The sequence below is a fragment of the Engystomops pustulosus genome, chromosome 9 (genome assembly GCF_040894005.1).
Source record: "Engystomops pustulosus chromosome 9, aEngPut4.maternal, whole genome shotgun sequence".
In the NCBI taxonomy this organism is placed as follows: Eukaryota; Metazoa; Chordata; class Amphibia; order Anura; family Leptodactylidae; genus Engystomops; species Engystomops pustulosus.
In genome coordinates, this window is record NC_092419.1 from 68307901 (window position 1) to 68317544 (window position 9644).

General features: G+C 45.9%; 36 pseudogenes; all 36 read left to right on the plus strand.

The window, feature by feature from the left end:
- The first annotated feature begins 60 nt into the window (after positions 1-60).
- Positions 61-179, plus strand: LOC140087861 (5S ribosomal RNA; annotated as a pseudogene).
- Positions 180-430: 251 nt separating this feature from the next.
- LOC140082924 (5S ribosomal RNA) lies at positions 431-549 on the plus strand (annotated as a pseudogene).
- Positions 550-800: 251 nt separating this feature from the next.
- On the plus strand, positions 801-919 carry LOC140082934 (5S ribosomal RNA; annotated as a pseudogene).
- A 70-nt stretch (positions 920-989) lies between these two features.
- LOC140082137 (5S ribosomal RNA) lies at positions 990-1108 on the plus strand (annotated as a pseudogene).
- A 259-nt stretch (positions 1109-1367) lies between these two features.
- Positions 1368-1486, plus strand: LOC140092995 (5S ribosomal RNA; annotated as a pseudogene).
- A 70-nt stretch (positions 1487-1556) lies between these two features.
- Positions 1557-1675, plus strand: LOC140093695 (5S ribosomal RNA; annotated as a pseudogene).
- Positions 1676-1745: 70 nt separating this feature from the next.
- LOC140092359 (5S ribosomal RNA) lies at positions 1746-1864 on the plus strand (annotated as a pseudogene).
- Positions 1865-1934: 70 nt separating this feature from the next.
- LOC140086938 (5S ribosomal RNA) lies at positions 1935-2053 on the plus strand (annotated as a pseudogene).
- Positions 2054-2123: 70 nt separating this feature from the next.
- LOC140087862 (5S ribosomal RNA) lies at positions 2124-2242 on the plus strand (annotated as a pseudogene).
- A 251-nt stretch (positions 2243-2493) lies between these two features.
- On the plus strand, positions 2494-2612 carry LOC140082925 (5S ribosomal RNA; annotated as a pseudogene).
- A 70-nt stretch (positions 2613-2682) lies between these two features.
- LOC140095725 (5S ribosomal RNA) lies at positions 2683-2801 on the plus strand (annotated as a pseudogene).
- A 70-nt stretch (positions 2802-2871) lies between these two features.
- LOC140094519 (5S ribosomal RNA) lies at positions 2872-2990 on the plus strand (annotated as a pseudogene).
- Positions 2991-3060: 70 nt separating this feature from the next.
- Positions 3061-3179, plus strand: LOC140092360 (5S ribosomal RNA; annotated as a pseudogene).
- Positions 3180-3249: 70 nt separating this feature from the next.
- On the plus strand, positions 3250-3368 carry LOC140080912 (5S ribosomal RNA; annotated as a pseudogene).
- A 70-nt stretch (positions 3369-3438) lies between these two features.
- LOC140080914 (5S ribosomal RNA) lies at positions 3439-3557 on the plus strand (annotated as a pseudogene).
- A 259-nt stretch (positions 3558-3816) lies between these two features.
- LOC140100824 (5S ribosomal RNA) lies at positions 3817-3935 on the plus strand (annotated as a pseudogene).
- A 70-nt stretch (positions 3936-4005) lies between these two features.
- Positions 4006-4124, plus strand: LOC140098674 (5S ribosomal RNA; annotated as a pseudogene).
- Positions 4125-4194: 70 nt separating this feature from the next.
- LOC140087863 (5S ribosomal RNA) lies at positions 4195-4313 on the plus strand (annotated as a pseudogene).
- Positions 4314-4564: 251 nt separating this feature from the next.
- Positions 4565-4683, plus strand: LOC140100825 (5S ribosomal RNA; annotated as a pseudogene).
- Positions 4684-4753: 70 nt separating this feature from the next.
- Positions 4754-4872, plus strand: LOC140083483 (5S ribosomal RNA; annotated as a pseudogene).
- A 70-nt stretch (positions 4873-4942) lies between these two features.
- Positions 4943-5061, plus strand: LOC140096546 (5S ribosomal RNA; annotated as a pseudogene).
- Positions 5062-5131: 70 nt separating this feature from the next.
- On the plus strand, positions 5132-5250 carry LOC140091643 (5S ribosomal RNA; annotated as a pseudogene).
- Positions 5251-5320: 70 nt separating this feature from the next.
- Positions 5321-5439, plus strand: LOC140100826 (5S ribosomal RNA; annotated as a pseudogene).
- Positions 5440-5509: 70 nt separating this feature from the next.
- LOC140100827 (5S ribosomal RNA) lies at positions 5510-5628 on the plus strand (annotated as a pseudogene).
- A 70-nt stretch (positions 5629-5698) lies between these two features.
- LOC140100829 (5S ribosomal RNA) lies at positions 5699-5817 on the plus strand (annotated as a pseudogene).
- Positions 5818-5887: 70 nt separating this feature from the next.
- Positions 5888-6006, plus strand: LOC140081881 (5S ribosomal RNA; annotated as a pseudogene).
- Positions 6007-6076: 70 nt separating this feature from the next.
- Positions 6077-6195, plus strand: LOC140080915 (5S ribosomal RNA; annotated as a pseudogene).
- A 259-nt stretch (positions 6196-6454) lies between these two features.
- On the plus strand, positions 6455-6573 carry LOC140085738 (5S ribosomal RNA; annotated as a pseudogene).
- A 70-nt stretch (positions 6574-6643) lies between these two features.
- On the plus strand, positions 6644-6762 carry LOC140097054 (5S ribosomal RNA; annotated as a pseudogene).
- A 259-nt stretch (positions 6763-7021) lies between these two features.
- On the plus strand, positions 7022-7140 carry LOC140099619 (5S ribosomal RNA; annotated as a pseudogene).
- A 259-nt stretch (positions 7141-7399) lies between these two features.
- On the plus strand, positions 7400-7518 carry LOC140085739 (5S ribosomal RNA; annotated as a pseudogene).
- Positions 7519-7588: 70 nt separating this feature from the next.
- On the plus strand, positions 7589-7707 carry LOC140098453 (5S ribosomal RNA; annotated as a pseudogene).
- A 259-nt stretch (positions 7708-7966) lies between these two features.
- Positions 7967-8085, plus strand: LOC140092666 (5S ribosomal RNA; annotated as a pseudogene).
- Positions 8086-8533: 448 nt separating this feature from the next.
- On the plus strand, positions 8534-8652 carry LOC140091746 (5S ribosomal RNA; annotated as a pseudogene).
- A 259-nt stretch (positions 8653-8911) lies between these two features.
- On the plus strand, positions 8912-9030 carry LOC140084396 (5S ribosomal RNA; annotated as a pseudogene).
- Positions 9031-9326: 296 nt separating this feature from the next.
- LOC140097055 (5S ribosomal RNA) lies at positions 9327-9445 on the plus strand (annotated as a pseudogene).
- The last annotated feature ends 199 nt before the right edge of the window (positions 9446-9644 follow it).

Below are 9644 nucleotides of genomic sequence, written 5' to 3' on the forward strand. Positions count from 1 at the left end.
TGAAAATTGTGTTAGTTTCTCTATGAGATAGTAAAAGAAGGTTCAAATTGAACAGCTGCTGTCAACAGCCAATCTAAGCTGAATGTGCCTGCTCTCGTCAGATCGCAGCAGCAATGCAGCTTAAGGCTTGGCAAGTACCAGCATGGGAGACTGGCTGGGAATCCCAAGTTCTGTTGACCTTTTTGAACCTGAAAATTGTGTTAGTTTCTCTATGAGATAGTAAAAGAAGGTTCAAATTGAACAGCTGCTGTCAACGGCCATTCTAAGCTGAATGTGCCTGCTCTCGTCAGATCGCAGCAGCTTAAGGCTTGGCAAGTACCAGCATGGGAGACTGGCTGGGAATCCCAAGTTCCGTTGACCTTTTTGAACCTGAAAATTGTGTTAGTTTCTCTATGAGATAGTAAAAGAAGGTTCAAACTGCACAGCTGCTGTCAACGGCCATTCTAAGCTGAATGTGCCTGCTCTCGTCAGATCGCAGCAGCAATGCAGCTTAAGGCTTGGCAAGTACCAGCTTGGGAGACTGGCTGGGAATCCCAAGTTCCGTTGACCTTTTTGAACCTGAAAATTGTGTTAGTTTCTCTATGAGATAGTAAAAGAAGGTTCAAACTGAACAGCTGCTGTCAACGGCCATTCTAAGCTGAATGTGCCTGCTCTCGTCAGATCGCAGCAGCTTAAGGCTTGGCAAGTACCAGCATGGGAGACTGGCTGGGAATCCCAAGTTCCGTTCACCTTTTTGAACCTGAAAATTGTGTTAGTTTCTCTATGAGATAGTAAAAGAAGGTTCAAATTGAACAGCTGCTGTCAACGGCCATTCTAAGCTGAATGTGCCTGCTCTCGTCAGATCGCAGCAGCAATGCAGCTTAAGGCTTGGCAAGTACCCGCATGGGAGACTGGCTGGGAATCCCAAGTTCCGTTGACCTTTTTGAACCTGAAAATTGTGTTAGTTTCTCTATGAGATAGTAAAAGAAGGTTCAAACTGAACAGCTGCTGTCAACGGCCATTCTAAGCTGAATGTGCCTGCTCTCGTCAGATCGCAGCAGCAATGCAGCTTAAGGCTTGGCAAGTACCAGCATGGGAGACTGGCTGGGAATCCCAAGTTCCGTTGACATTTTTGAACCTGAAAATTGTGTTAGTTTCTCTATGAGATAGAAAAAGAAGGTTCAAACTGAACAGCTGCTGTCAACGGCCATTCTAAGCTAATTGTGCCTGCTCTCGTCAGATCGCAGCATCAATGCAGCTTAAGGCTTGGCAAGTACCAGCATGGGAGACTGGCTGGGAATCCCAAGTTCCGTTCACCTTTTTGAACCTGAAAATTGTGTTAGTTTCTCTATGAGATAGTAAAAGAAGGTTCAAACTGAACAGCTGCTGTCAACGGCCATTCTAAGCTGAATGTGCCTGCTCTCGTCAGATTGCAGCAGCAATGCAGCTTAAGGCTTGGCAAGTACCAGCATGGGAGACTGGCTGGGAATCCCAAGTTTCGTTGACCTTTTTGAACCTGAAAATTGTGTTAGTTTCTCTATGAGATAGTAAAAGAAAGTAGAAATTAGGCAGCTGCTGTCAACGGCCATTCTAAGCTGAATGTGCCTGCTCTCGTTAGATCGCAGTAGCAATGCAGCTTAAGGCTTGGCAAGTACCAGCATGGGAGACTGGCTGGGAATCCCAAGTTCTGCTGACCTTTTTGAACCTGAAAATTGTTAGTTTCTCTGTCAAAGATAGTAAAAGAAGGTTCAAATTGAACAGCTGCTGTCAACGGCCATTCTAAGCTGAATGTGCCTGCTCTCGTCAGATGGCAGCAGCAATGCAGCTTAAGGCTTGGCAAGTACCAGCATGGGAGACTGGCTGGGAATCCCAAGTTCCGTTGACCTTTTTGAACCTGAAAATTGTGTTAGTTTCTCTATGAGATAGTAAAAGAAGGTTCAAATTGAACAGCTGCTGTCAACGGCCATTCTAAGCTGAATGTGCCTGCTCTCGTCAGATTGCAGCAGCAATGCAGCTTAAGGCTTGGCAAGTACCAGCATGGGAGACTGGCTGGGAATCCCAAGTTCCGTTGACCTTTTTAAACCTGAAAATTGTGTTAGTTTCTCTATGAGATAGTAAAAGAAGGTTCAAATTGAACAGCTGCTGTCAACAGCCAATCTAAGCTGAATGTGCCTGCTCTCGTCAGATCGCAGCAGCAATGCAGCTTAAGGCTTGGCAAGTACCAGCATGGGAGACTGGCTGGGAATCCCAAGTTCTGTTGACCTTTTTGAACCTGAAAATTGTGTTAGTTTCTCTATGAGATAGTAAAAGAAGGTTCAAATTGAACAGCTGCTGTCAACGGCCATTCTAAGCTGAATGTGCCTGCTCTCGTCAGATCGCAGCAGCTTAAGGCTTGGCAAGTACCAGCATGGGAGACTGGCTGGGAATCCCAAGTTCCGTTGACCTTTTTGAACCTGAAAATTGTGTTAGTTTCTCTATGAGATAGTAAAAGAAGGTTCAAACTGCACAGCTGCTGTCAACGGCCATTCTAAGCTGAATGTGCCTGCTCTCGTCAGATCGCAGCAGCAATGCAGCTTAAGGCTTGGCAAGTACCAGCTTGGGAGACTGGCTGGGAATCCCAAGTTCCGTTGACCTTTTTGAACCTGAAAATTGTGTTAGTTTCTCTATGAGATAGTAAAAGAAGGTTCAAACTGAACAGCTGCTGTCAACGGCCATTCTAAGCTGAATGTGCCTGCTCTCGTCAGATCGCAGCAGCAATGCAGCTTAAGGCTTGGCAAGTACCAGCATGGGAGACTGGCTGGGAATCCCAAATTTCGTTGACCTTTTTGAACCTGTAAATTGTGTTAGTTTCTCTATGAGATAGTAAAAGAAAGTAGAAATTAGGCAGCTGCTGTCAACGGCTATTCTAAGCTGAATGTGCCTGCTCTCGTCAGATCGCAGCAGCAATGCAGCTTAAGGCTTGGCAAGTACCAGCATGGGAGACTGGCTGGGAATCCCAAGTTCTGCTGACCTTTTTGAACCTGAAAATTGTTAGTTTCTCTGTCAAAGATGGTAAAAGAAGGTTCAAATTGAACAGCTGCTGTCAACGGCCATTCTAAGCTGAATGTGCCTGCTCTCGTCAGATGGCAGCAGCAATGCAGCTTAAGGCTTGGCAAGTACCAGCATGGGAGACTGGCTGGGAATCCCAAGTTCCGTTGACCTTTTTGAACCTGAAAATTGTGTTAGTTTCTCTTTGAGATAGTAAAAGAAGGTTCAAATTGAACAGCTGCTGTCAACGGCCATTCTAAGCTGAATGTGCCTGCTCTCGTCAGATCGCAGCAGCAATGCAGCTTAAGGCTTGGCAAGTACCAGCATGGGAGACTGGCTGGGAATCCCAAGTTCTGTTGACCTTTTTGAACCTGAAAATTGTGTTAGTTTCTCTATGAGATAGTAAAAGAAGGTTCAAATTGAACAGCTGCTGTCAACGGCCATTCTAAGCTGAATGTGCCTGCTCTCGTCAGATCGCAGCAGCAATGCAGCTTAAGGCTTGGCAAGTACCAGCATGGGAGACTGGCTGGGAATCCCAAGTTCTGTTGACCTTTTTGAACCTGAAAATTGTGTTAGTTTCTCTATGAGATAGTAAAAGAAGGTTCAAATTGAACAGCTGCTGTCAACGGCCATTCTAAGCTGAATGTGCGTGCTCTTGTCGGATCACAGCAGCGATGCGGCTTAAGGCTTGGCAAGTACCAGCATGGGAGACTGGCTGCGAATTCCAAGTTCCGTTGACCTTTTTGAACCTGAAAATTGTGTTAGTTTCTCTATGAGATAGTAAAAGAAGGTTCAAACTGAACAGCTGCTGTCAACGGCCATTCTAAGCTGAATGTGCCTGCTCTCGTCAGATCGCAGCAGCAATGCAGCTTAAGGCTTGGCAAGTACCAGCATGGGAGACTGGCTGGGAATCCCAAGTTCCGTTGACCTTTTTGAACCTGAAAATTGTGTTAGTTTCTCTATGAGATAGTAAAAGAAGGTTCAAATTGAACAGCTGCTGTCAACGGCCTATCTAAGCTGAATGTGCCTGCTCTCGTCAGATTGCAGCAGCAATGCAGCTTAAGGCTTGGCAAGTACCAGCATGGGAGACTGGCTGGGAATCCCAAGTTCCGTTGACCTTTTTGAACCTGAAAATTGTGTTAGTTTATCTATGAGATAGTAAAAGAAGGTTCAAATTGAACAGCTGCTGTCAACAGCCAATCTAAGCTGAATGTGCCTGCTCTCGTCAGATCGCAGCAGCAATGCAGCTTAAGGCTTGGCAAGTACCAGCATGGGAGACTGGCTGGGAATCCCAAGTTCTGTTGACCTTTTTGAACCTGAAAATTGTGTTAGTTTCTCTATGAGATAGTAAAAGAAGGTTCAAATTGAACAGCTGCTGTCAACGGCCATTCTAAGCTGAATGTGCCTGCTCTCGTCAGATCGCAGCAGCTTAAGGCTTGGCAAGTACCAGCATGGGAGACTGGCTGGGAATCCCAAGTTCCGTTGACCTTTTTGAACCTGAAAATTGTGTTAGTTTCTCTATGAGATAGTAAAAGAAGGTTCAAACTGAACAGCTGCTGTCAACGGCCATTCTAAGCTGAATGTGCCTGCTCTCGTCAGATCGCAGCAGCAATGCAGCTTAAGGCTTGGCAAGTACCAGCATGGGAGACTGGCTGGGAATCCCAAGTTCCGTTGACCTTTTTGAACCTGAAAATTGTGTTAGTTTCTCTATGAGATAGTAAAAGAAGGTTCAAACTGAACAGCTGCTGTCAACGGCCATTCTAAGCTGAATGTGCCTGCTCTCGTCAGATCGCAGCAGCAATGCAGCTTAAGGCTTGGCAAGTACCAGCATGGGAGACTGGCTGGGAATCCCAAGTTTCGTTGACCTTTTTGAACCTGAAAATTGTGTTAGTTTCTCTATGAGATAGTAAAAGAAAGTAGAAATTAGGCAGCTGCTGTCAACGGCCATTCTAAGCTGAATGTGCCTGCTCTCGTTAGATCGCAGCAGTAATGCAGCTTAAGGCTTGGCAAGTACCAGCATGGGAGACTGGCTGGGAATCCCAAGGTCTGCTGACCTTTTTGAACCTGAAAATTGTTAGTTTCTCTGTCAAAGATGGTAAAAGAAGGTTCAAATTGAACAGCTGCTGTCAACGGCCATTCTAAGCTGAATGTGCCTGCTCTCGTCAGATGGCAGCAGCAATGCAGCTTAAGGCTTGGCAAGTACCAGCATGGGAGACTAGCTGGGAATCCCAAGTTCCGTTGACCTTTTTGAACCTGAAAATTGTGTTAGTTTCTCTATGAGATAGTAAAAGAAGGTTCAAATTGAACAGCTGCTGTCAACGGCCATTCTAAGCTGAATGTGCCTGCTCTCGTCAGATCGCAGCAGCAATGCAGCTTAAGGCTTGGCAAGTACCAGCATGGGAGACTGGCTGGGAATCCCAAGTTCCGTTGACCTTTTTGAACCTGAAAATTGTTAGTTTCTCTGTTAAAGATGGTAAAAGAAGGTTCAAATTGAACAGCTGCAGTCAACGGCCATTCTAAGCTGAATGTGCCTGCTCTCGTCAGATCGCAGCAGCAATGCAGCTTAAGGCTTGGCAAGTACCAGCATGGGAGACTGGCTGGGAATCCCAAGTTCCGTTGACCTTTTTGAACCTGAAAATTGTGTTAGTTTCTCTATGAGATAGTAAAAGAAGGTTCAAACTGAACAGCTGCTGTCAACGGCCATTCTAAGCTGAATGTGCCTGCTCTCGTCAGATCGCAGCAGCAATGCAGCTTAAGGCTTGGCAAGTACCAGCATGGGAGACTGGCTGGGAATCCCAAGTTCCGTTGACCTTTTTGAACCTGAAAATTGTGTTAGTTTCTCTATGAGATAGTAAAAGAAGGTTCAAATTGAACAGCTGCTGTCAACAGCCATTCTAAGCTGAATGTGCCTGCTCTCGTCAGATCGCAGCAGCAATGCAGCTTAAGGCTTGGCAAGTACCAGCATGGGAGACTGGCTGGGAATCCCAAGTTCTGTTGACCTTTTTGAACCTGAAAATTGTGTTAGTTTCTCTATGAGATAGTAAAAGAAGGTTCAAATTGAACAGCTGCTGTCAACGGCCATTCTAAGCTGAATGTGCCTGCTCTCGTCAGATCGCAGCAGCAATGCAGCTTAAGGCTTGGCAAGTACCAGCATGGGAGACTGGCTGGGAATCCCAAGTTCTGTTGACCTTTTTGAACCTGAAAATTGTGTTAGTTTCTCTATGAGATAGTAAAAGAAGGTTCAAATTGAACAGCTGCTGTCAACGGCCATTCTAAGCTGAATGTGCGTGCTCTTGTCGGATCACAGCAGCGATGCGGCTTAAGGCTTGGCAAGTACCAGAATGGGAGACTGGCTGCGAATTCCAAGTTCCGTTGACCTTTTAGAACCTGAAAATTGTGTTAGTTTCTCTATGAGATAGTAAAAGAAGGTTCAAACTGAACAGCTGCTGTCAACGGCCATTCTAAGCTGAATGTGCCTGCTCTCGTCAGATCGCAGCATCAATGCAGCTTAAGGCTTGGCAAGTACCAGCATGGGAGACTGGCTGGGAATCCCAAGTTCTGTTGACCTTTTTGAACCTGAAAATTGTTAGTTTCTCTGTCAAAGATGGTAAAAGAAGGTTCAAATTGAACAGCTGCTGTCAACGGCCATTTTAAGCTGAATGTGCCTGCTCTCGTCAAATCGCAGCAGCAATGCAGCTTAAGGCTTGGCAAGTACCAGCATGGGAGACTGGCTGGGAATCCCAAGTTCCGTTGACCTTTTTGAACCTGAAAATTGTGTTAGTTTCTCTATGAGATAGTAAAAGAAGGTTCAAATTGAACAGCTGCTGTCAACGGCCATTCTAAGCTGAATGTGCGTGCTCTTGTCGGATCACAGCAGCGATGCGGCGTAAGGCTTGGCAAGTACCAGCATGGGAGACTGGCTGCGAATCCCAAGTTCTGTTGACCTTTTTGAACCTGAAAATTGTTAGTTTCTCTGTCAAAGATGGTAAAAGAAGGTTCAAATTGAACAGCTGCTGTCAACGGCCATTCTAAGCTGAATGTGCCTGCTCTCGTCAGATCGCAGCAGCAATGCAGCTTAAGGCTTGGCAAGTACCAGCATGGGAGACTGCCTGGGAATCCCAAGTTCCGTTGACCTTTTTGAACCTGAAAATTGTGTTAGTTTCTCTATGAGATAGTAAAAGAAGGTTCAAATTGAAAAGCTGCTGTCAACGGCCATTCTAAGCTGAATATGCGTGCTCTTGTCGGATCACAGCAGCGATGCGGCTTAAGGCTTGGCAAGTACCAGCATGGGAGACTGGCTGCGAATTCCAAGTTCCGTTGACATTTTTGAACCTGAAAATTGTGTTAGTTTCTCTATGAGATAGTAAAAGAAGGTTCAAACTGAACAGCTGCTGTCAACGGCCATTCTAAGCTGAATGTGCCTGCTCTCGTCAGATCGCAGCATCAATGCAGCTTAAGGCTTGGCAAGTACCAGCATGGGAGACTGGCTGGGAATCCCAAGTTCTGTTGACCTTTTTGAACCTGAAAATTGTTAGTTTCTCTGTCAAAGATGGTAAAAGAAGGTTCAAATTGAACAGCTGCTGTCAACGGCCATTCTAAGCTGAATGTGCCTGCTCTCGTCAAATCGCAGCAGCAATGCAGCTTAAGGCTTGGCAAGTACCAGCATGGGAGACTGGCTGCGAATCCCAAGTTCCGTTGACCTTTTTGAACCTGAAAATTGTGTTAGTTTCTCTATGAGATAGTAAAAGAAGGTTCAAATTGAACAGCTGCTGTCAACGGCCATTCTAAGCTGAATGTGCGTGCTCTTGTCGGATCACAGCAGCGATGCGGCGTAAGGCTTGGCAAGTACCAGCATGGGAGACTGGCTGCGAATCCCAAGTTCTGTTGACCTTTTTGAACCTGAAAATTGTTAGTTTCTCTGTCAAAGATGGTAAAAGAAGGTTCAAATTGAACAGCTGCTGTCAACGGCCATTCTAAGCTGAATGTTCCTGCTCTCGTCAGATCGCAGCAGCAATGCAGCTTAAGGCTTGGCAAGTACCAGCATGGGAGACTGGCTGGGAATCCCAAGTTCCTTTGACCTTTTTGAACCTGAAAATTGTGTTAGTTTCTCTATGAGATAGTAAAAGAAGGTTCAAATTGAACAGCTGCTGTCAACGGCCATTCTAAGCTGAATGTGCGTGCTCTTGTCGGATCACAGCAGCGATGCGGCTTAAGGCTTGGCAAGTACCAGCATGGGAGACTGGCTGCGAATTCCAAGTTCTGTTGACCTTTTTGAACCTGAAAATTGTGTTAGTTTCTCTATGAGATAGTAAAAGAAGGTTCAAACTGAACAGCTGCTGTCAACGGCCATTCTAAGCTGAATGTGCCTGCTCTCGTCAGATCGCAGCATCAATGCAGCTTAAGGCTTGGCAAATACCAGCATGGGAGACTGGCTGGGAATCCCAAGTTCTGTTGAACTTTTTGGACCTGAAAATTGTTAGTTTCTCTGTCAAAGATGGTAAAAGAAGGTTCAAATTGAACAGCTGCTGTCAACGGCCATTCTAAGCTGAATGTGCCTGCTCTCGTCAAATCGCAGCAGCAATGCAGCTTAAGGCTTGGCAAGTACCAGCATGGGAGACTGGCTGGGAATCCCAAGTTCCGTTGACCTTTTTGAACCTGAAAATTGTGTTAGTTTCTCTATGAGATAGTAAAAGAAGGTTCAAATTGAACAGCTGCTGTCAACGGCCATTCTAAGCTGAATGAGCGTGCTCTTGTCGGATCACAGCAGCGATGCGGCGTAAGGCTTGGCAAGTACCAGCATGGGAGACTGGCTGCGAATCCCAAGTTCTGTTGACCTTTTTGAACCTTAAAATTGTTAGTTTCTCTGTCAAAGATGGTAAAAGAAGGTTCAAATTGAACAGCTGCTGTCAACGGCCATTCTAAGCTGAATGTGCCTGCTCTCGTCAGATCGCAGCATCAATGCAGCTTAAGGCTTGGCAAGTACCAGCATGGGAGACTGGCTGGGAATCCCAAGTTCCGTTGACCTTTTTGAACCTGAAAATTGTGTTAGTTTCTCTATGAGATAGTAAAAGAAGGTTCAAATTGAACAGCTGCTGTCAACGGCCATTCTAAGCTGAATGTGCGTGCTCTTGTCGGATCACAGCAGCGATGCGGCTTAAGGCTTGGCAAGTACCAGCATGGGAGACTGGCTGCGAAGGGTTGGCAAGTACCAGCATGGGAGACTGGCTGGGAATCCCAAGTTCTGTTGACCTTTTTGAACCTGAAAATTGTTAGTTTCTCTGTCAAAGATGGTAAAAGAAGGTTCAAATTGAACAGCTGCTGTCAACGGCCATTTTAAGCTGAATGTGCCTGCTCTCGTCAAATCGCAGCAGCAATGCAGCTTAAGGCTTGGCAAGTACCAGCATGGGAGACTGGCTGGGAATCCCAAGTTCCGTTGACCTTTTTGAACCTGATAATTGTGTTAGTTTCTCTATGAGATAGTAAAAGAAGGTTCAAATTGAACAGCTGCTGTCAACGGCCATTCTAAGCTGAATGTGCGTGCTCTTGTCGGATCACAGCAGCGATGCGGCGTAAGGCTTGGCATTTACCAGCATGGGAGACTGGCTGGGAATCCCAAGTTCTGTTGACCTTTTTGAACC